This window comes from Podarcis melisellensis (assembly GCF_964234715.1).
Source record: "Podarcis melisellensis genome assembly, chromosome: 4".
Classification (NCBI taxonomy): Eukaryota; Metazoa; Chordata; class Lepidosauria; order Squamata; family Lacertidae; genus Podarcis; species Podarcis melisellensis.
In genome coordinates, this window is record NC_138531.1 from 42,796,301 (window position 1) to 42,817,147 (window position 20,847).

The 20,847-nt window shown below is 40.8% G+C and overlaps 1 long non-coding RNA gene across 2 annotated transcripts in view; it reads left to right on the forward strand.

Annotated features, from left to right (window-relative positions):
* LOC309368711 overlaps positions 1–20,847 on the forward strand; it is a 544,492-nt gene that overhangs the window by 157,883 nt on the left and 365,762 nt on the right. For both annotated transcript variants that reach the window (XR_014167882.1, XR_014167883.1), the window contains exon 3: positions 7,209–7,295. This is a non-coding gene — a long non-coding RNA (uncharacterized lncRNA). The remainder of the gene's footprint in view (positions 1–7,208; positions 7,296–20,847) is intronic.

A 20,847-nucleotide genomic window follows, 5' to 3' on the forward strand; every position in this document is an offset into this window, starting at 1 on the left:
TTATCATTTTTATTTTTGTATTAGCTGTTCATAGTATTTGTATCCGACAAATCTAGTAAACTCAATGCTATTCCATATGTGGGTGGCTTGCTTCCTAAGACCTTTATGAAAAGGTAATGAAATATATAACTTTCGGAAGGAATTCCCCTCAAACAGAATAGTGCTGGTGATTATTTATGATGTTTCCCTTTATTCTTAATGAGAAGAGAAAAGGCACTTCCTCTTTTATATCTACCTGGCCTTCTTCATTAAAGTATATGCATGATATTTACTTTGAAGTAATTCTTATTGATATGTTCAGCACTGGAGTCTAAGACATCTAGGTTTTCTTCTTAGATGCCATGCTGTTCTTCCCCATGATGCTTGATTAAATAAAGGCATCAGATTTCTCGACTCAAGAATTGGCTGTTTTGTTCAAGTTAATATTGCTTTTCATCCTTCACTGGTCCCTGGGTGTTGCCAGATCACAATGCTGAAGTGAAAGTAGAAACTGTATTAGCCAGAATTTCTCTTTCAGGCTTTCCACCAGCCTTCCACCCTCTAGATCAGTGGTTCCCAATTAGCTAAGTACTGCAGGCCCCCTGTTTTCCAAAAGCCAAGCCATGGAATTCCTACTTTTGAAAAAATGATATCCCTATGGTTGTTTTTGTTGAGTGAATGGTACCACAGATCCCCTGGAGTCCACAGATCACCAGTTGGGAACTGCTGCTCTAGATGTTTTGGATTACAACCCCAGTCACCTGATTGGCCACACAGACTGGGGCTGATGGGCATTGAGGGCACAAGGAAAATAGGGACACTTGGAGGTCTGCTAGCTTCTAGCTCCAATGTTCCCTTTCCTAGGCCAGCTCTGGTACCAGCTGATGGTAAGGAGCCCATGTGGAACTGCTGTTTATATATGCCAACCAATGAAAATCAAGTGCCCTTGAACATGTGAAAAGTGACTTTCCTTTCAGCAACCAAAGGTGTCTGATTATGTTGGGGGCAGGTTGGGGGGCAGGGTCCTGCTGCCCTGTTATCACCATCTACGCTTCCTTCAGGCTCCCCTCTGCCAACACATTGCTTGCTTTCAGGGTTGTTCCCTCTGGGCTCCCTGTCCCTTCCCTTTTCTAAATCCCAGACTCCTGACCCTTTCCATTTCTCAGTGCAACGAGCACAAAGCTTTTCTTGCTGGATTCTGCAGCACAGCATTGTTGATAAGGTTCCCCTCTCCCTTAATCTCTAGGATTCAGTCATGAAATACAAAATGAGAAATGTTTAAATGCATAACTAAAATTCAGGGCTGTTCCTAAAGTAAAAATAAAAATAGATGGTCTTGTTAAAAATGTTCTAGACATGAAAATATCCATGAATAAGTCCAGAGTGTAAAATTGTGTGCCTTTAAATGAAGGCTGCCTTTGCAATGTGCTCTTAAATGCTGGTCTCAGTCAGGGTTTTCACATTTTATGACATCTCCCAATATCTCGGAAATAGGATAATGCTTCTGCCTGTACGCACTTTCCTAAAAGATTGGTCTCACACCATATACAAATATAGATCCCAATTTCAGACAAACTCCTAAGAGACTTCATCCTTTTGGAAAGTTGTAGAACTGAATTGTGAGCTGCAGCAATTTAGCTGCCTTGTTTTCATGCTCTCTTGGCCCTTTCTAACACCACCACTAACAGCCGCTTGGCACATGTACAGTCCAAAGAAATGTGTAAAATAAGGGAAGGTGGCTGGAGAGATCTCTTCAATAGACTGCATGGCTTCCTTTAGAACAGAGTTATTTCGCTTATTACACTTTGAGTGGATCACTCAAAGGGCATATTTTCCTACCTGTAACTTTTCAGTTTTTTAAAAAACCATAAAGTAGTAGCCATAGTTTGAGAAACAAATGGTAAATGTTCAGATAAAGGCAACAGAAGTGACCAAAATGTGTGGTCTGGTTGCACTACAAGATCTTCAGCTTTGAAAATCTTGCATCACCATAGGAGATAATATGCATCACTTAACTGCTTCCACCCATTAAATAAAATACATTTAAAAAAATATTTTTAAAAACCATAATTCAAAGTAATATGGTGATTAGGACACTGAGTGGGGAACCGAACATCCAGATTTTTTAAAAAGGTAGATGTTGTCCTCATAATAAGCTAGAATGGTATTGTATATCTGGATTGTTTAGAGTTGTATGCCTAAATATACACTAGAAGTGTATCTCAACTCTGTGTCTGTGCATGAGGGTACAGGTCATGATCTCATGTTCCTGAGTGAGATTGTCCCATTAACACGTCATCTGTTGGCAGATCAGGGACTCTACAAGCTTCCAAGTTGCCCTAGCCTCAGTTTTCCAAATAATTAAATGCATAGCCCCCCCCCCTTTCCAAGAAATGAAACCAAGTTGACTGGGGAAACTCCCAGAGCCTTAGAGGCGAATGGGCAGAGAGGAGGGTGGGACCTTTCCTTTCGATGGGCAGGTTTAGTTTTTAGTGATAGGGCCTTTTCACAGGGCACTCCAATGACAGTGATCTCAGGGAGAGATGTTGAATAGAGTTCTTCATGGGGGTTGCCATTCTCTGAGTTTTGGCTATAAGAGGCATCAGACTATTGAGGTGAACAGTTTCTTTCACAATCATTGTTCCTAACAATTAAAAAGTATTACACACAATCTCTCTTTGTGGAGTGTACTTTAAAAAAGGGAAATAATAAAAAACCCCACTGGTGACTTTTCAAGGTTTTTAGAACAATGGTAAAATCACTTGTCACTATAGGCCCTGGATCTATTTGTCTGAACTTTTTGGCAGGTTTCTTGCCTAGAAGCACATTTCACCTTTTGAAATAACTAGGGAAAGGAATGTGATTTCTGTCTTCCACCCCATATGTCTACCTCTCTAAAATTTGGCAGGTTTCATGCTCTCAAAAGGGGTGGCCATGCCTGTAATCTGCATCCAATTCTGGAACAAAATAAGTAAATTAGAGCCTTAAAAACACTTTAAAAGCACCCGATAATTTGATTTATTTTTATAAAAAATAAATATGCTGCCAACTCGTAAAAAAATCAAGGCAATGTACAACAATATGCATAACAGCAATATATATATATATTCTGGATCTACCAGAAATTCAGAAAGTTTAATCTACTCTAGAGGGGCTTCTTTGTCTGCACTAGTGAGTAATCTTTTTTTAAGTTAATGAATTTGTCAACCATTTTTAGCCCTCAAACCTGGTGTCGCGACTCTTTCCCCTGGGATCTGCTTGGATCGGAAATTATTCTGTGTAGGTTTTCACAAATATCCAGGACCTTAATTCTGTTAATAATCCGTGAGTGACCTGAACAGGATTCACATGAAGTGCTGCAAAAGATATCCCAGAGCTGAAATTCTGTAATTGCTGCAACTGTTAACATGAAAATCTCCATATGTATTATAAGACTTGGGACTAGCATAGCATTCCTAATGCCATGCTGCAGTCAGGTCATAGAACAGCTTAGATAAGTGTGCCATTTTAAAAGCTTGTGCCAGTGTCCTTTCTCCCTCCCTCCCTCCCTCTCTTTTTCTCTCTCCCCGCTAGATCAGCTTTCTCAGTATCGGTGGCCCAGATAGCTGCATCATTACACAGATGTTTTTCTTCCAAACAGAATAATATTTGAACTGGTCCACCCCTGACAAATTTATTTGCCAGGATCAAATCATTCTCTCTGTTGGATGGCCAAATCAGCAGGGGATGCTAAGTAATGAACCAGTAGGGGATGACTCTGCATGTTGAACCTCTGCATGTGCTGTCTATGAGCAAGTCAGCGTCCCCAGAGGCAGTGGGAAAGAACAATAGCTGGACTTGTATAGGAATTAGCATGCCTGACAGTGACAGATTCGGTTATTGACAACTCTGGCAGAATGAAGTCCTTGAAACACAATTATGTGAGAGGCGTTTGGTCTTCGGAAACTTAAAAACTAGGAAAACTGGGTACGCATGCAAGGTCACAAATTACAAGGTACAATATCCTTGCCTTTGCAGGGAAAGTGCCTTTTAAGCTCTGTTTATTGCAAAATAATAACAGTTCTAAAGCAAAGAAGAGATGACATTGAAGCTGATTCAGATCCTACCAAAGCAAAAATGTGAAGCTGAAACCCTGATTTTGTATTCAGGTAGAAGTGATGGTACTCATAGGATGCACAAAAGAGGCTTGTATGTATAACATGCACACACACTTGACAATCTCTGGGCAATCTAATTTATTACTAGAGTGCTTTTATTAAGTCACTGCTGGCAGCTCATTCAGCAATCTCAAAATCTATTACAGCACGTGTATGCATGTATATGTATATAGAATCTATGCTTTGTCGTTTAATAGTGTTAAAAGCAGTATTATGAAAGAGTACATAAAAGAAGATACAATGCTTTGTTTTAGCCCAACATGCGAACATTTGCTCATGTATAGGGGCATGGTCTCACTCCTTGCTCTGTACATAGATGCAGTGCTTTTTTCTGGGGGAAAGCAGGGGTACGCATACCCCTAAACATTTTGTGAATCCAGGTTTGTCCTCATTGAAGGGGCAGTATTTCAATATGAGTAGGAAAATGCGAGTACCCCTAAAGAAAAAGAAAAAAAGCACTGCATAGATGTCTTACAAGTAAGCAATGCTGATGAATAGGACTTGTATGAAAGTTCCTACGCGAACACCAGAATATAGGAAACTAGTGCACCTTTTTCTGAGAGAAATGAAATAACAGTTAGTGATTGGTTATAAGAGAAATGTTCTGGGGCCTACACATAGGAGAAACTGTGCCATTAACAGGAAGAGAAAGAACATACAAGTAAGGCAACAGTCACGATTGGTAAAACATTTGGTCTGACAGACCAATAAGGATTTGGAAGTGCAAGGCTCAAAAATTCAGATGGATTTGAACTAATCAGCCACATCGTAAATCTCTAGCAATATTTCAAACAATTAGTGCTTCCATCTACCTGCATGTTATGTGTATAATTAAAACCATGTATTAAGCTTCAGTGACTGAGTTAAGAAACTGTGGAATACAGCCAAGAACGCAAATCCTCGTCTGGGATGTATTCCTGTGAAGTCTAGAGCAGGGGTTGGCAAGGTTTATCTTGCCTGGGTCGGATCAGTCCTGCGGAGATCCCTCTATGGGCCAGATCGCATGCGCACCTGCGATTTTCGGCACCTGTGCAGATACAATTTTGGGTGTCTGAGCATGTGGAGACGTGATTTCCAGCACCGCATAAGTGAGTCCCCATGCCACGCTATGCCGGTTTAGTGCAACACGTGAGCAGGTGGCACAGTTTGGGGGCAGCTGGTGGGCCAGTCAAACAACCTCCGTGGGCTGCTTCCGGCCCATGGGCCTTAGGTTGCTGACCCCTGGTCTAGAGAAAAATAGACTTTTTGTAGGTCTATGAGGTCCATGAGGAAAATTCCCCATACTTCACATCAGCATTTATTCTATTATCCTTTGATACATGCTTGGCAAAGTAAAACAGAACTGCAACTGCTTCTTGGAGGCAGAGTGCTACTGTAAAGGTTATCAACAACGCTGAGTTCTCCACATGCAGAATGGCTTTTTGATACAGATGGTGGCAACCCCCTATAAAGCAAGGCACTCTCTGGGTTAGAGCACGGAGGTGTTGTTTCACATAGCGCCACCATGACTAGCATAACATAAATCTAGATACTGATCAATACATGCTTTCTCACAAGTGTTAAATTAGTCAGGATATAATAGTGACTAGCTCAGTCCATTACCCTCTCATTTCGATTACACCCAGTCCTTCATCTTGTTCAGGTTATTCGTTTGCTACACACAATGTAAATTCACTTACACTTTAAGCACACTCCACACACACACTGTAAAAAAAAACAACTCCTGCTTTTTATTACTTGTTTTCTGCTCCCTGATTCTATTTTTTATTATTATTGAGTGACTGTCACAAATTCAGCTCCCTTGAAAGTAATGGGATTAGACTGTCAGCCAGTCCTGGCAGAAATGAGTTGAGTCAGGGCTCTATGTTTGTGAGAAAGTCTCTTGTTTAGGAAATCCATCTTTCTGAAACTCTCCAGAATTTTTAGCTCAAGCAACAGCAGCAGGTTGCAGGAACGGATATTGGCAGAAGTAAAATGTTTGGCACATCCAAGCATGTTTGTGACACAACCACACAATTTGGCATATGTAAGCTTTCTGGCAATGGGGACGTTTGCCAATAAAATAGATTGATTTGGGTCTACTTTTCACTGAGGTGGTAAACCCGAGTGTGGGCTGTAGCTCTCACTCCCTTCACCCCCCTAAAAAAACCCTAGCATGCCACGAAGAAAGTGAGGTTGGAATCCTTCATCATCTCGACATCTAGTTTTCTAAAGCGGGGTTTTTTTTAATGAATGCAGGAGAAATTAATACTGTGAGGCTGAAGTGCTACAGCCCAGCCACAGGCTTGCTTCCTCAGTGAAAACTAGGTCTTTATCTGCTGAAACTCTTCCAATGTTTTAGATACTTTCAAGTAGAGCTTGATTTTGGGGGGTTGTGTGTGATGACTCCAGGAGGCCTGGCAAAAATGAACAAAAAAGAATAGCCCAACCTATAATTATTTTTTTGCTAAATACATAAGGGTAAGACATGCAAGTTCATCTCATTTTGTTTAAGAGTACATATGGTATATTGCAACAGAATGCCTTTGCAAATCCCAAAGTCTGTTTGTAATGCCCATTTACATGAAAGGGGACTATACCTCTCAAACAGGTTGGATTGGAAACAGTTCACTCATCTACTGTCCATTAACATTTTTTGGAAGATCGTAAAAGTTCTGAGGTAAAGCAAGTGGAGAAGAATATTTCAAAGGAATGGCCAGACTAATTTGTGTGACTTCTGTGACTAGATAGGGTAACTGTAATTGTGATGGGATTTTTGTAGTTTAAGAAAATAATTTACGAATGGGAATGGAAACATTTCAAGTGTTTTGAAAGTGCCATTTCCTATGTTTCTGATAATGGGTAGATTGACCTTTTAATAATGGAGCCTTTTGTTCAAGTGAATCCCCAAGGCTCCTCTGCAACACTGTAGTTGTTAAAAATGCCTTAATTGGGATTAAAGATGTGTGGCACAATCTCATTTCAGTGGAAATATTCTAAGGTGGTTATTATTAAATCCCACTGGTTATTTTTTTAAAAAAAGAAGATGATGGTAAGCACTCTGTAAGAGTATCACTTGATTTTCTTTTCTAGGTTTCATCTGCGTTCTGTTCCACTCATCTGTCTAGCTAAACCTCAAATGCTTGTACAGCATAAACAATATCCCTTAAAGCGTGCCTGGTAAGTAATGAACTCCTTCTAAATTCTCTGCTCAACAGCTCCCCTGAGTTTATGGAAGTTAATGTAATTGAGCAATGACTTGGCTACCTATGTATTGCTATCTGTCAAAGGAACTTTAAAGGAGGAGTTGACAACATTCATTCTGAGCTATTTCATATAAATTTCTTGAAAGCTATTTCCTCGACGCTGAAAAACATGCAGCTTTTTCATCTTTACTGAATAAGCAAGTTCATTTCAGCATTAAATTGGAGGGCTTGCAGATTTAGCTTTCCTAATGTCTTTACTGTCCTCTTTACCTTTTCCTTTACTGATGCTAAAAGTCATTCAGGAGTGAATTATAGCCAAGTTGTTTTGGAATAACAGGGCATATGATCTTTAAAAAGGTCTGCACCACTTCTGATAAACTGTCTTAAGCTTGAAAGGCACGTATGAGCTGTAATAGTAGTTAAGCATTTATGGTCTGAAGGCAATACGAGGCCACCACCTTGTTGAAGCTAAGCAGGTTGAGATGTGGTCAGTGTCTTAATAGGTGACTCTGTGGAAACCAGATGTACACTCTCTTGAGTTCCACAGTACGATAAGTGGAAAGGGCTATTACTGTGGTGTTATCAACAGGCATACCTAGTGACTTATGGTCATACTACTTTTTAAATTTTGATTTTTGTTGTTAAACATCTAGTATACTCTTGGCTAACTGTAGAATCTTTGGAAGAGCAGTGGTTGGAGCAGCCAAACTGGGAAGGGTGACAGCAAATGCTCTGCGTAGAAATATTCCTGTTGAGACTCTGGATAGTCATTCAGTGCAAACAATAATGGTCTGATGTGTATAAGGCAGCTTCCTATGTTCCTAGTGTTAAGTTGTGGGTGAACATATCAGACGACACAGCGATTCTTCAAACAGCTCTTGTTTATTCACAGGCCAGGACAGAACTGAACTGAAGGGTTCGGTCAGCCTGCTTATATAGAGCTCCAGTACAATGCAACTGTAACAATTTTCTAAAACTATCCAATCACTGAATGTCACTTTCGATCCCTTATTTGCATAACTATCTACAGTATCCCCCTGCTGGCCCAGGGTGAGAACTTCAGTACATAACACCTAGCAGCAGCAGCAACATCTAAGGCTTGGGGAGCAGACATTTTCCATCATCACCCCAATAACCTTCTTTATGGCACAGTGAAGATCCAGGAGCTGCAGCCTATTGAGTTGACTTGATGAGATGTTCTGCTTCCAAAAGGTTGCCAGGTAGTGCACACCAGGTGTGTATATGGGTGTGTGCTGTTCTCCCTATTAAGCCTCCAAAGAGCATCAGTTGGAACACCCGCAACAGCAGTAGTATCTAAGGCTTGGAAAGTGGGCATCCCATCCCTGATCCCATCAGCATTTTCTTTGAAATACACACACCTGATGTGTACATAAGCACATTCTTGCTTATCATCTGCCACCTTAAGGGCCTGTTGTCAGGCAGAAAATTAATATGTAAGTATTTTGACTAAACAAACAAATACACCAGTGGTGCTTCAGTTTAATTAAGAGCGATAGTTCATGCTCAGTTAGTGAAGAAGCAATGTGAATGAAGAAGTTGTTTTCTCTCTGTGGGGTATATTCGACAGCTGGGAATGTCTGATGTATGCGAGACCAGCTTGAAATGGGCAGGAAAAAGGGGAGCAGTCAGATAGGCATGGTCTGCTGGTCCAGGAGATTTGATGTTGAGGTGGAGCAAGATGAATAAGGGGAATGAGGAATCAATAACTTTGGCTGCCTTCTGGATTCTTCTGCAATGAGGCCAGGTAGAGAATTTCAACAGGCCTCTTTCCATCCAAATAGTGCCAAGCAAATACTTGCCTGTTTAAAAAGGTTTCACATATTTGTATCCTCTTTTAGTGTGGTGAGATCTGTAAAATTGGTCTTATTTGTACATATATATTTTTATGTTTTAGGCTCTTTATTTCCACTGTGTTAAATTGCTTTGGGTCACTTTTGTGAGGAAAGCGACTGCCTAATATAATATCACATAACCACTTAATATAATTAATATGGCAGCAAGACTGAGAAAAAAGAAGTGTACAAAGAGGCTGGATGAAGGATGCTGTCAGAATGTAGGAAATGTAACCTCACCTGGGGAAAAAAGGAGGAAAGGTTATTTGAAAGCTTCAGCCTTGCTCCTCATCTTTTCTAAAATAAGTTTGATCCCAGAGTGGCTGCAGCTCACCAATGTACATAAGCAAGAAGGCTTTGACAATAGCTTTAACTTCCTTTAATGGTGAGCTGTGGGAGCAAGGGGAGGAATGCATTAAAAGATAGTCTCCAAATAATGATTTCATTTCCTTTTGGGCCATATCAACTCTTGCTTTTAAAATCTGCATTGAGATTTGGTGCTTGCTCTTTGACACGGCTGCTATTTGAAAGTGGCAAATTCCAAAGTACACTTCACTTTTTCTAAGAGAAGCCATTGTTTCTCTTCTGCACGTACGTCTGGCACTGTAGAAATAATCATCTTAGTCAGGAAATATTTGTCAGAACAGCACCGTGTGTCCTGAAGGATCATCAGAGTGGGCTGGGAGCAGTGGAAGGAGGCATTGTCAAAGTGAGGGTACAGCAATGCATTTTGATTAAAACTTTCCTTTGCCTTCCAGCTCACAGAGCTGCTTAGACTGAGAGAGAGAGAGAGAGAGAGAGAGAGAGAGAGAGAGAGAGAGAGAGAGAGAGATATGATTGCTAGATGGGATGTATATTTAAAACCATTGCAACTTTGGCTTTAGTTTTCAAAATGTGTTTTCATTTGAGGCTGCAGTGCAGGAGTAGAAACTGTGTTGCTGAAGTAGATAGGTAAAGCCTGGAGCTGGTGGTAAAGATTCTGACACCTAGCCCAGAGATACAGTATCTGGGTTAAGTATAACAGCAGTTAATCTGCTGGTTCTAGCGGAGCTACCTTCTACACTTAAATGCTTGAGCACTTGCTTTAAATCTCAGAGATCCCAGGGTAGTTTCAGCAGCAATATCTATAATTAATTGCATGTGTAATGAAGTCCATTTGGGAAGCCTGTGATGACTCGCCTATGTGTTACCCAAAGACATTACAATATCAATAGCACTAGTAATTTTAATTAAAACTTTGAAATGTCGGCCTGTTGAAATATTCATTATTGCACTTGATTAGGTTGTTTTGTAGTCTTCTGCACTTTCCTTTCATTACATATTACCATGACTTTGCAAAATGAGGACACTTGCAGCAAAGCACATATAACTTCTTTCAGAGGAAGTGTCTTAGATGTTTTGTTGTTGTTGTTGTGTAAATTTTGACATTAAAAAAAATGTACCACCAGCCACTGGAGCATATGGGGCGGGGAGAGAAACAGCTCTCATAAAGATCCCAGGTTGTAAAGTTCATGTAGATTTTGAAATTCCTGATGTGCAAGAATAATAAGATACACTCGAAAACCTACTAGATGTTCTAGAAAGCTTAGAGGGCACACCAGTTGGAGGGCTGGACAAGATCTTTATTATCTCAGTTAAAGACAGTACAGTAACAAACTCCTGACTCCATCCAAGTAAGTCCACTGCCACCTAGTGACTAAACTATATAATGACCATATCCACACACTGAGTGCCACATATGACAAACACTGTTATGAACTTTGCTGTCTTGATTATTGTAAACAGGCCAATCATAAAGCAACATAGGGATTTAAAAAGAAAAGGAAAGAACAGCAATATTTATTGGTAACTGGAGAACTCTCACCTCTACTTTTGAAAGGTGACACCCTTCCATTAGTGAATAGAAGCAAATACTGTAGTGCATTGAATCTGAACACATGAATTTATAGAAAACTAAGAGTTCTTATCTGGAGTTGGCTGAACCTGGGATTCTCAGTGCAGTTGCACTTTAGGAATGTGAAACAGGGTTAGTGGCTCTCAGGGGGTGCCGATTTGAATGCAATATTGTAGGGGCCAGGTAAGCCCCACCCTGCATAATCAATCACATGTCATGGTGCACACACACCATTTGAATGGAAATGCCCATCAATTTTGCAGGGACCCAGTCCCCTCAAATATTTTATTGTGGGGGCCGGAGGCCCCATGGCCCCTAGGAATTGGCTCCTATGGTGGTTATGATGTCTGTTGTAGAAGTTTACTTGCTTTCAGCTCAGATTGTCTGTTTCTAAATTGATTTCAAGGACATGGACACTATATATTTCCAGGGCTCACTATCTCATCTAAAGGAAATAAAAACCTGTTGTACCCCCACCCACTGGGCTTCTTACTGCCAAGGAAAGTGGGTAACACCTAACTGGATGAGCAAAAGTCTTCCACATATCTTGATAGCATGAAGCTTGATAGCATGTATCATTTGTATCTTATTTTTAGTACCATATAAAATGACAAACTTATTTTGGAAGAAGCCTTATTGCAGGCAGAGCTTCAATGGGACTGAGGCTCACTGCAGGAATCTCTCATGTGCCAGGGAGAATAAATGCTAAAGCATCTTGTGGTAGCTACAATAAAACACCCAGAACAATGTTCAATGTCAATCAACAAGAAACAGCAATCTTAATGAGCAGATAGATTCAGAGTCCCCTAAGAACACTGGGCTGAAGTCACTGAGGGCTAGTCAGCACTTTGAATTAAGCCCACAAACATTTTGGAAGCCAATATAATAGTTTCAGAATTGGCGTCATATGCTTTCTCAGGACCATTCCACTTTATTTTGTACCAAGTGTAATTCTTTCTTTAAAAAACTCAGGATTCAGGAACTGACCCATACCTGGCTTTCTTGATAGCAGCCCCAAATAGACTTTGGGACCAAAGCATAAATAACAAGGGTTTATTTACAAAAAGCTTTGATGTACAGGATTAGAAATAATACATTTTTTAAAACAACCACCAAATATTGCTATCCAGCGGGCAGTTCTGTACTGAACCTAAGTGGAATTTATTAGGTGAGCACTGAAGAACTAAGGTCCAATTTCATTCACTGTGTTCAATAAATAGAGCAGTTCACACAAGCTGGAGTGACAGAATAAGAGATACTTTCAATTTAAAATACCACAGTATTTTTTTTCGCCCCATCAAGATTCTCTAAGCTAGCACAGCACAGAAGTAGCAAGCTTGTCATATTTGTCATTGACTTTTAAAAGGATTTTTATAATCTTAAAATTCTTGCCATGAAGTTTCCTGCAATATACTTGCACAAGGTACATGAGCATCAGCTTTCTTGACTTCAGCAACCAAAAGATACTTCAATTCTTATTCTTGGTATGTGTGTGTGTGTGTGTGTGTGTGTGTGTGTGCATGGCATAGTGTGATTAGTAAGACTAAATGAATGGCACACAAAATCATGTGCAAGCTTCTGAGTTCTCCAGAACTCTTCTTCAGATGTTAAATAAAAGGAGGAGAGGAGAAAAAGTAGGCTACGATGACGTTAAAGCTCTGAACTCTGAAACTGAATAGCAAAGCTGGCTGGAACCCTGAACAGAAGTCATTCCCCAATACAACATTTTGCTGCATCCCCTCCTTGTGATTTTTGTATCCTCACAGATAATTTATCCTAAAAATAGCATTGCCAGAATGGGGGAATTTAGTTTCAACTGGCACATATCAAAAGCTTCACAACTTCTCTAAGCCCTGTCCCCCTGACACCCACACATCAGTCATGGGTAACTGAACTGGCAAAGTCTGTGCCTATAGAAGTCTGTGGAAGGTTGTGGGAATGTGGAAACCCTGTGGTATAGGGACTCCTGTGGAGGCAGCACTGCCCCCTTCTACACATGGATCCCCTACAGCTAAGTACCGCAGGAACGAAGGGGCCATAATCTGCATCTATAGGAACTTTCTTTCTTTCTTTCTTTCTTTCTTTCTTTCTTTCTTTCTTTCTTTCTTTCTTTCTTTCTTTCTTTCTTTCTTTCTTTCTTTCTTTCTTTCCTTCCTTCCTTCCTTCCTTCCTTCCTTCCTTCCTTCCTTCCTTCCTTCCTTCCTTCCTTCCTTCCTTCCTTCCTTCCTTCTTTTTCTAAATTGCCTATATGTATAAAAATTGTGAGCAACATTCTAATAGAATCTTCAACAGCTGTGAACTTTCCCTCGGCTCATAAATGAGGTAAGATGTATCACTTATAGGTGTTTCATAAGTGCATCTTTCAGAAAGTCTATACTGATTATTAAATTCTGGTGCCTAGTGCTTTAAGTGTTTGGCCTATTTTTACACCTTTGATAAGCTGTTTTTCAGTACATCATCTAAGCAGGATTTATTTATTTATTTTTATCCCTGAAAGGCCAGATCAAATGACCTTTCATTTTCTTCTGTACTTTAATAATACTACTCTGTCAGGTAGAATGTTAGCGTGTGTAAAGTAAAGAGATCAGCAAAACCACAGTGTCTGCACTTACTGTACTAGCATTAAGAGATTCAGCAGTCATAGTTATTTGATTCAACTTTTTGGGTTGCTCTCATTAGGAACATAAAGAGCTTGTACTGTACAAGGATTTTCTTGTAAGCAGTTTTCTGATTATGTACAAAGAGAATCTATATAAAGTCCACTTGCACATACATTCCCAGGGATATGTGAGACTGATTATTTAATATATATTTAAAAATATTTCTAAGTGGTATACAAACAACAGAAGCAACAACAGGCAACAAAATATTATACAAAATATTACAAAAATATACATTTACATATAATAAGGTTACATTAATACAAAGTACATATACATACATACACATATACACACACACATTGGTTCATTTACCTTCTGACACAACCTCCCTCTCAGCCAGGGCCGTCTTTAGCATATGTGTTGCCAGGGTGCAAAGATCCGCCCAACGCCCCAAATTTAGTTAATTTCCCGTGCACGGTGCTGCTGAGAATGACAAGTGCCATCGGTGAGTCTGACAAGAGCCGCCGTTGTGAATGACAAGTGCCACCGCTGGCGCGGCTTGTTTTTGGTAAATGAGCGCACAAAGTCGAAAGTCCTTTAGTGAAACAGTAGATATACATTTCAGTAACACCTAGCTATATATGTATTTTGTTTTTCTAGCTTGATCAAAATTATTTATTATTTCATAACAGGTAGATAGTTAAGAGCTTAGGCAGCTTCAGTGGTGGGTGTGCCTGGTGCCCCCCAGAATTTGCCGCCTGGGTGCCCCACATCCCTTGCAACCCTGGGTAAAGATGGACCTGCTCTCAGCCTCTGCGTTCTCACTCAGGGTCCAAACAAACTCACCCCCAAAAGTCTTGCAGTGAGAAGAGTTCCTGAAAACAGTGGATATCACCCTAGTCTCTCACTCTAGACTTGCTTTTTATGGGCAGGCCCAATGTGGGTGGTACTTCCTCTGGCTTCCCACAGGTGGGTTCTGTTCAGCTGTACTCTTCATACCTGCTTCCAGAGGCAGGTCCTCTGTCCTCTGCTCCTACAGATGCTGCTCTATGGTGACAGCTCACACTGTTATTTTATTATTATTTATTATATCTGTAGGGGACGCGGGTGGCGCTGTGGGTAACACCACTGAACCTAGGTCTTGCTGATCAGAAGGTCGGTGGTTCGAATCCCCGCGACGGGGTGACCTCCGGTTGTTCTGTCCCAGCTCCTGCCAACCTAGCAGTTCGAAAGCACGTCAAAGTGCAAATAGATAAATAGGTACCGCTCCAGCAGGAAGGTAAACGGCGTTTCCGTGCGCTGCTCTGGTTTGCCAGAAGTGGCTTAGTCATGCTGGCCACATGACCCGGAAGCTCCCTCGGCTAATAAAGCAAGATGAGCGCCACAACCCCAGAGTTGGCCACGACTGGACCTAATGGTCAGGGGTCCCTTTACCTTATTATATCTGTCAGTCACTTTATCTTGCCCAGGGAAACCCAAAGCAATTTATAACCAACTACATTGGTAATAAATCCCACATAGATACATTAAAACCAAGAGGAAGGAGAAATACATTTAAAACACCCCACCCACTTCTAAAAGGCCACAGATAGTTAAAGGCCAAAGACCTGGTTACAGAGTAAGTTTTTTGGCCTGGCACCTAAAGATATATAATGAGGGTGTCAGGCTAGTCTCCCTAAGGCGAGCATTCCACAAACAGGAAGTCACTGCAGAAAAGGCTCATTCTTGGTATTGTCACCCTTTGGACCTTTCACAGAAGGGGGAACACAAAGAAGGGCTTCAGATGATGAGGGTCAGTGCATATGGGAAGAGGCAATCCCTGAAGTATTGTGAGCCTGAGCCATTTAAAGCTTTATAGGTAAAAAATGGCACTTTAAATTGCACCCAGAAACTAACCGGCAATCAGTGCAGTTGAGCCAGAATTGGTGTTACATGCTCAAACTGTCTTCCCTCAATGAGAAACCTGGTGCTGAAGTCTGCATCAGCTGAAGTTTCTGGACCCTCTTCAGAGGCTGCTCCACATATAACACATTGCAGTAATCTAAGCTAGAGTTTACCTGAGCGTAAATGACAGTAGTGAACCTGTCTCTGTCCTGATAGGTGCACAGCTGGGCCACCAGCCAAAGCTGATGGAAGGCATTTCATCTGCTGTAATGGTGGAGTCAAGGCCCCGGGAGATGCAAGTGGTTTTATCCTCTAAATTTGCAAACAAGTCATGGCAAGCTACTATTGGTTCTGTCACCTCCTTTGGGCCCAACTGTAAAAGGCCCCACATCACCCAGAAAAGCTGTGCCAAAGTAAGGATGCAATGGAGGCAGCAAAGGATGCTTTCTATGCTGCCTTCAGTGCTACTGAGTAGGCTCAATAATGAGCCCTCACCAGTGTTCAGTTGCATTCAAGCCATCTTCTATCTTGTCTCATTGCCTTAAGCTCTAGAGCAGTGTTTCCCAACCTTGTGCCTCCAGCTGTTTTTGAACTACAATTCCCATCATCCCTGACCACTGGTCTTGCTAGCTAGGGATGATGGGAGTTGTAGGCCAAAAACATCTGGAGGCACAAGGTTGGGAAACACTGCTCTAGAGCATACCAAGGAAGCAAGTAGGTTCTACCAAGTGGAGAGGGCACTCAGGGGTGATCGTGTCAATGGTCTGAGCCATTCAGATGTTCCAAAGATCATCCAGGACTTCAACAGGTCAGAGGCTGAGAGAATATGGCTTGTCTAAGGCCAGAGAACAAGTTCATAGTTTGGACTTCAATGCAGGTTTACAATCGATCAATCAATCAATCAATCAATCAATCAATCATTGAATCATTGAATCACATTAGTCTGAAAGAGTCTTGGAGGGAATCCAAAAAAGTAAACATGTGAACTAGAGCACAACAATGAAAATTCTTAAGGTACTAAGTAGACTGTCCTTGAAACTATAGCAATTGGCTCGATAACCTTCAGGGATGGCTGGATGCAGACAGTGTTATATAAAGAGTTTTACATCTTTATTTAAACTACATTATTAAAATGAATGTAAAATAATCTACCATAATGCCATGTCCTTTCCTGTGCTGAATGCTCTTGACAAGAGAAAAGGATGCACTTATTATCTGTCTGATGAATAAATGCAAGAGTAAATCCTTGTTATGAAGCTTGCTAGTTTAAGGCCACCCTAGATATTAAACCATTATATCTTCCTTTTAAACTAAATTAAACCCAAATATATACTGGAAAATCTTATGAAGCATTTCTTATTGCACATTTGAATTCGTATATAAAGAAATGCACCATACTTTCAATAGCAAAACTCTGGATTATGTCTTTTGGAATGAACAGGGACATAGCAGCAGTCTATTGTGATCAAGGTCAGATCCACCCATTATTTTATCCAATACTATAAATTCACATTCAGGACTCCTCCAGACTACAATTTAGAGCATCCTTGACTATTGGCCATGCAGACTGGAACTGATGGGAACTGGAGTCTAAAGACATGTGAAGAGGAAGCAACCCCCCCCCCCAGTTTAGGGAGGTATGTTTTGTCCATTTTCCCAAGAGTTAATATAAATAACAAGAGTTATCTTAAACTACACATTTTAAATCGTGTGCTCAAACAAAATGACTCATTTTGTAACTGAATAACTTAAAGAAAGTTTAAAAGAACTGGAACTTTTATTTTGCTGACACTGTGAGGCCACAGTGTCAAGGAGTAAGAGAAGAAAAACTCCTGTCCCGAGCCTACTTTGCAAGTTTAAATATCCACCTGACCCAAGAGTGTGGAAACAAGCACCAGTTTTATTCCTTTTAAACCATTCAGCCATTCCCACATAGGAATTAAAATGCCTCTCTAAGCAGGCAATGACTGGAATATGAACCCTGTCTGGTGAATCTCATTGTAGGTCTTACTCATTTTTGACCTTCCACACCATCTGGATAAACTGGCTGAGTCATGTTCAGTTGAGAAAGTGAACTTGATCTTCATGGGTTGATACTGTGGTGCTAGCCGTGTTTGCACAAGAACCAGTGGTTGGCACTGTGCAGGGAGGTTAGAAGTTGCAAGCAGGAAACTAAAGTTTGTTATGTCTCAGGAAGTGGATAAAAGCAAGTGAGGAGGTTTGGGAGTTCACCACAAAGGACTTCAGGAACAAATTGGAGCCCATTAGGCTCCCAGTTTAGGAGCAGACTTTGATGTTTCAAATTTCAGTGGTGCCCTGTGCAAGCCCAAAATTTGGCAGCCCACTTCTCACCTTCTGTTCTCCTCAGTTCACTATGTCACAGTTGCAATGCCCTGTAGCACCCTCTATGCTCTGTGTCCATTGCAGCAGAACTGGTCACCCTGCCCTAAATCCATCTCTGACCAGTGACATCATTAGGGACACAACAGTGTGCTCAGAATTGGGATCAGAATCAACTGAGTTGTTTATTATTATTATTATTATTATTATTATTATTATTATTATTATTATTATTATTATTACTTTTAGAGGGGAATTGTCTGTCTCTGACTGGAGAAGTTTGTCCCACAGCCCTGCTGTGGAGCAAGAACAAACGGTTGTCCCCTCAAAATCATCCTTTGCAGCTGGGGTACAAAGAGCCCTAAGCAAAACAGGTGTGATGTAGAAAGGCTGTTTATATAGCAAGTAGTTTGACACAGGGCAGGGGAGTGTGCTTCTGACTTTTTATTTCTGGGATGGATTTTAAAATAAATCTTATTTACTTTAATAAATTTGGGGAAGTTATCTGAGCAGTCAGTGGGTGGCACAAATTTCTATCGGGGAGAAATTTGTTATTATCAGCCTTGGGGAGCATCCCTGTTTCTCATGGAAACGTCAGCCAGACTGTGCCATTTATTAGACTCTATACATATATACATGAGGATCACTTGTGCAAGTGGCAGAGTGATGCATCGCTGCCTGCATGGAAGCCAAAAATGTGGGAACAATTGTAAAGGAATATGTCCTGAAGCATCCATACAGAAACAGTGGAAGCAATGCACAGATAGGTGTATTATATGCACACACACACACAACTATTGCTTTGATCGCCTCTATGGAAGATGCATGCACGGGTGAAGACGAAGCAATCTAGAAATATAAACTAAGTGAGGGAACGAGTGGGGATGCTGTGGTGCTTGAATTCTTTCCTGATTGCTCGAATGTGATGAGGGAGAGGTGGCAGGGGAGTGCTTAGAATTTATTAAATGACATCTGCTGTGCTTGGTTATCTGTTGACTGGTATATCTCACTATGAATTAGTACGATGTGGGCAGGGATTTTTTGCCCCCTGAGGATAAATGAAATCATTTTCAGGAAATGAACGTTGGGCAGACATAGCTGCACTAGGAAGGGAGCAGCGGCTTTTAAACTTGAGGTTTTCTGCTAAGTTCATAAAACTGTCCAGTCTGTTTTAAATTTGTAGAAATGCGCACACATCCTGGGGAGCAAGAGGCTGTCACATATTGTTTGTGGTCTTAAACCAAAAGCAAAGTGGTAGGATATTTCTTGCCAGAGGTTTTGCAGTGGGTAGCATTAATTTCCCCCATTGTTTACAGTTCAGGAGGCTAAGGCTGCAGTCCTGTACACTCTTACTAAGGCTCATTGAACACTCTGAGACTTAACTCTGAGAAAAGGATTGTGCTATAAATCTGTTATGGAACTAATTTTAAAACACAATTCAGTAAGAATTCACATCTTTATGCATACCTCCTCTGGTGTAATTGTTCACAGTTTTTTGTTGGCATGTAGAAATACTTAAATGCACCAACTTTCATGTCTGGGTAGCCACTTATTTACTGCAAACCCCAAAAAAGAGAATGAAAAGGACACAGATTTTAATAAAATTTGCATATAAAATTTCATACCTATAGATGTAAATTTAGAAATGATAATTTCCTCAGTTTGTTGTCCAGGTGCTTCACTGTTGATGGTTAACTTCAAGGTCCTGCTCTCCTTACTTAGTATCTCTCTCCCCCCCCCCCACATTTTACACTCAAACAGAGGACTCCTTCATGAGAAAGAATGTCCCCTGGCTGTTCTTCAGAAACAGCACTGCCCTCTATAACATAGGATAGGTGGCCACCTTATTGGGTTTCCGGGGATATTTACAAACCCTGCAGATTGCGCATGCACCCTTTGTATATTCATTGCTTGCATGTTTTTGATGAGTTGGTGGTTTAGAAAGAATCTTACAAAAACAAACAAATAGAATGGTTAATAGAAAAGCTGAACCATAAGGGTGGCAAAGGTATAGCTGAAGTGTGTCATGGGGCTGGAGGCTCACACTAGAATCAGATATGGGTTTCAGTAATCTTTTCAACCCAGTCAGCTAGATCCTGAGTTCCCCTACCCCTTCAAGCTTGACAGGTCTTCAATCTGTGCTTTCTTCAGAGATCGGCTCCACTTGGGAGTTTTGATGGGCAGCTTCTGAGTGGAAGCGATCCCCTTGGGTCTTGTGTTTGGCGCCATATTTGAAAGGTGTTGAATGCAAACTGTGCTTGCCAAAGAACAAATGGGACTGCACTTTTAGTCTCCCTATTATTCCTTCACAGCTGTGACTTTACCTGTCCCCAAACTGACATCATGTATGTATGTCATATATGATGCCAGGTGTGGAGTGGGTGTGCATGAAGTGGGGACAATGGTAAGGTAAAGGTAAAGGACCCCTGACCATTAGGTCCAGTCATGACCGACTCTGGGGTTGCGGCGCTCATCTCGCTTTATTGGCCGAGGGAGCCGCTGTACAGCTTCTGGGTCATGTGGCCAGCATGTCTAAGCTGCTTCTGACGAACCAGAGCAGCGCACAGAAATGCCGTTTACCTTTCCGCCAGAGCGGTACCTATTTATCTACTTGCACTTTGGTGTTTTTTTTATATTTATTTATACAACAAGAAAAAAACACACACAAAAACCACAAATACCAAATTACACACAAATTACAAAAATAACCATAGACACATACTTGGCAAACAATAAAACATCTATTGGTCTTAACACTAAAGACCCAACTTCCCGTCTATTCCATATTTCAAATTCATATTACTTATTGCCAATACACATTTTTTCCATAATTAAACTCAATAAATCTAATTTCTTCTATCTACCTAGCAACTAATACTGAAGTTCCTCGAATGCTGCAACATAATTTAAACTACTATATTTATTTTTCAGATATTCTTTGAAAACCTCCCA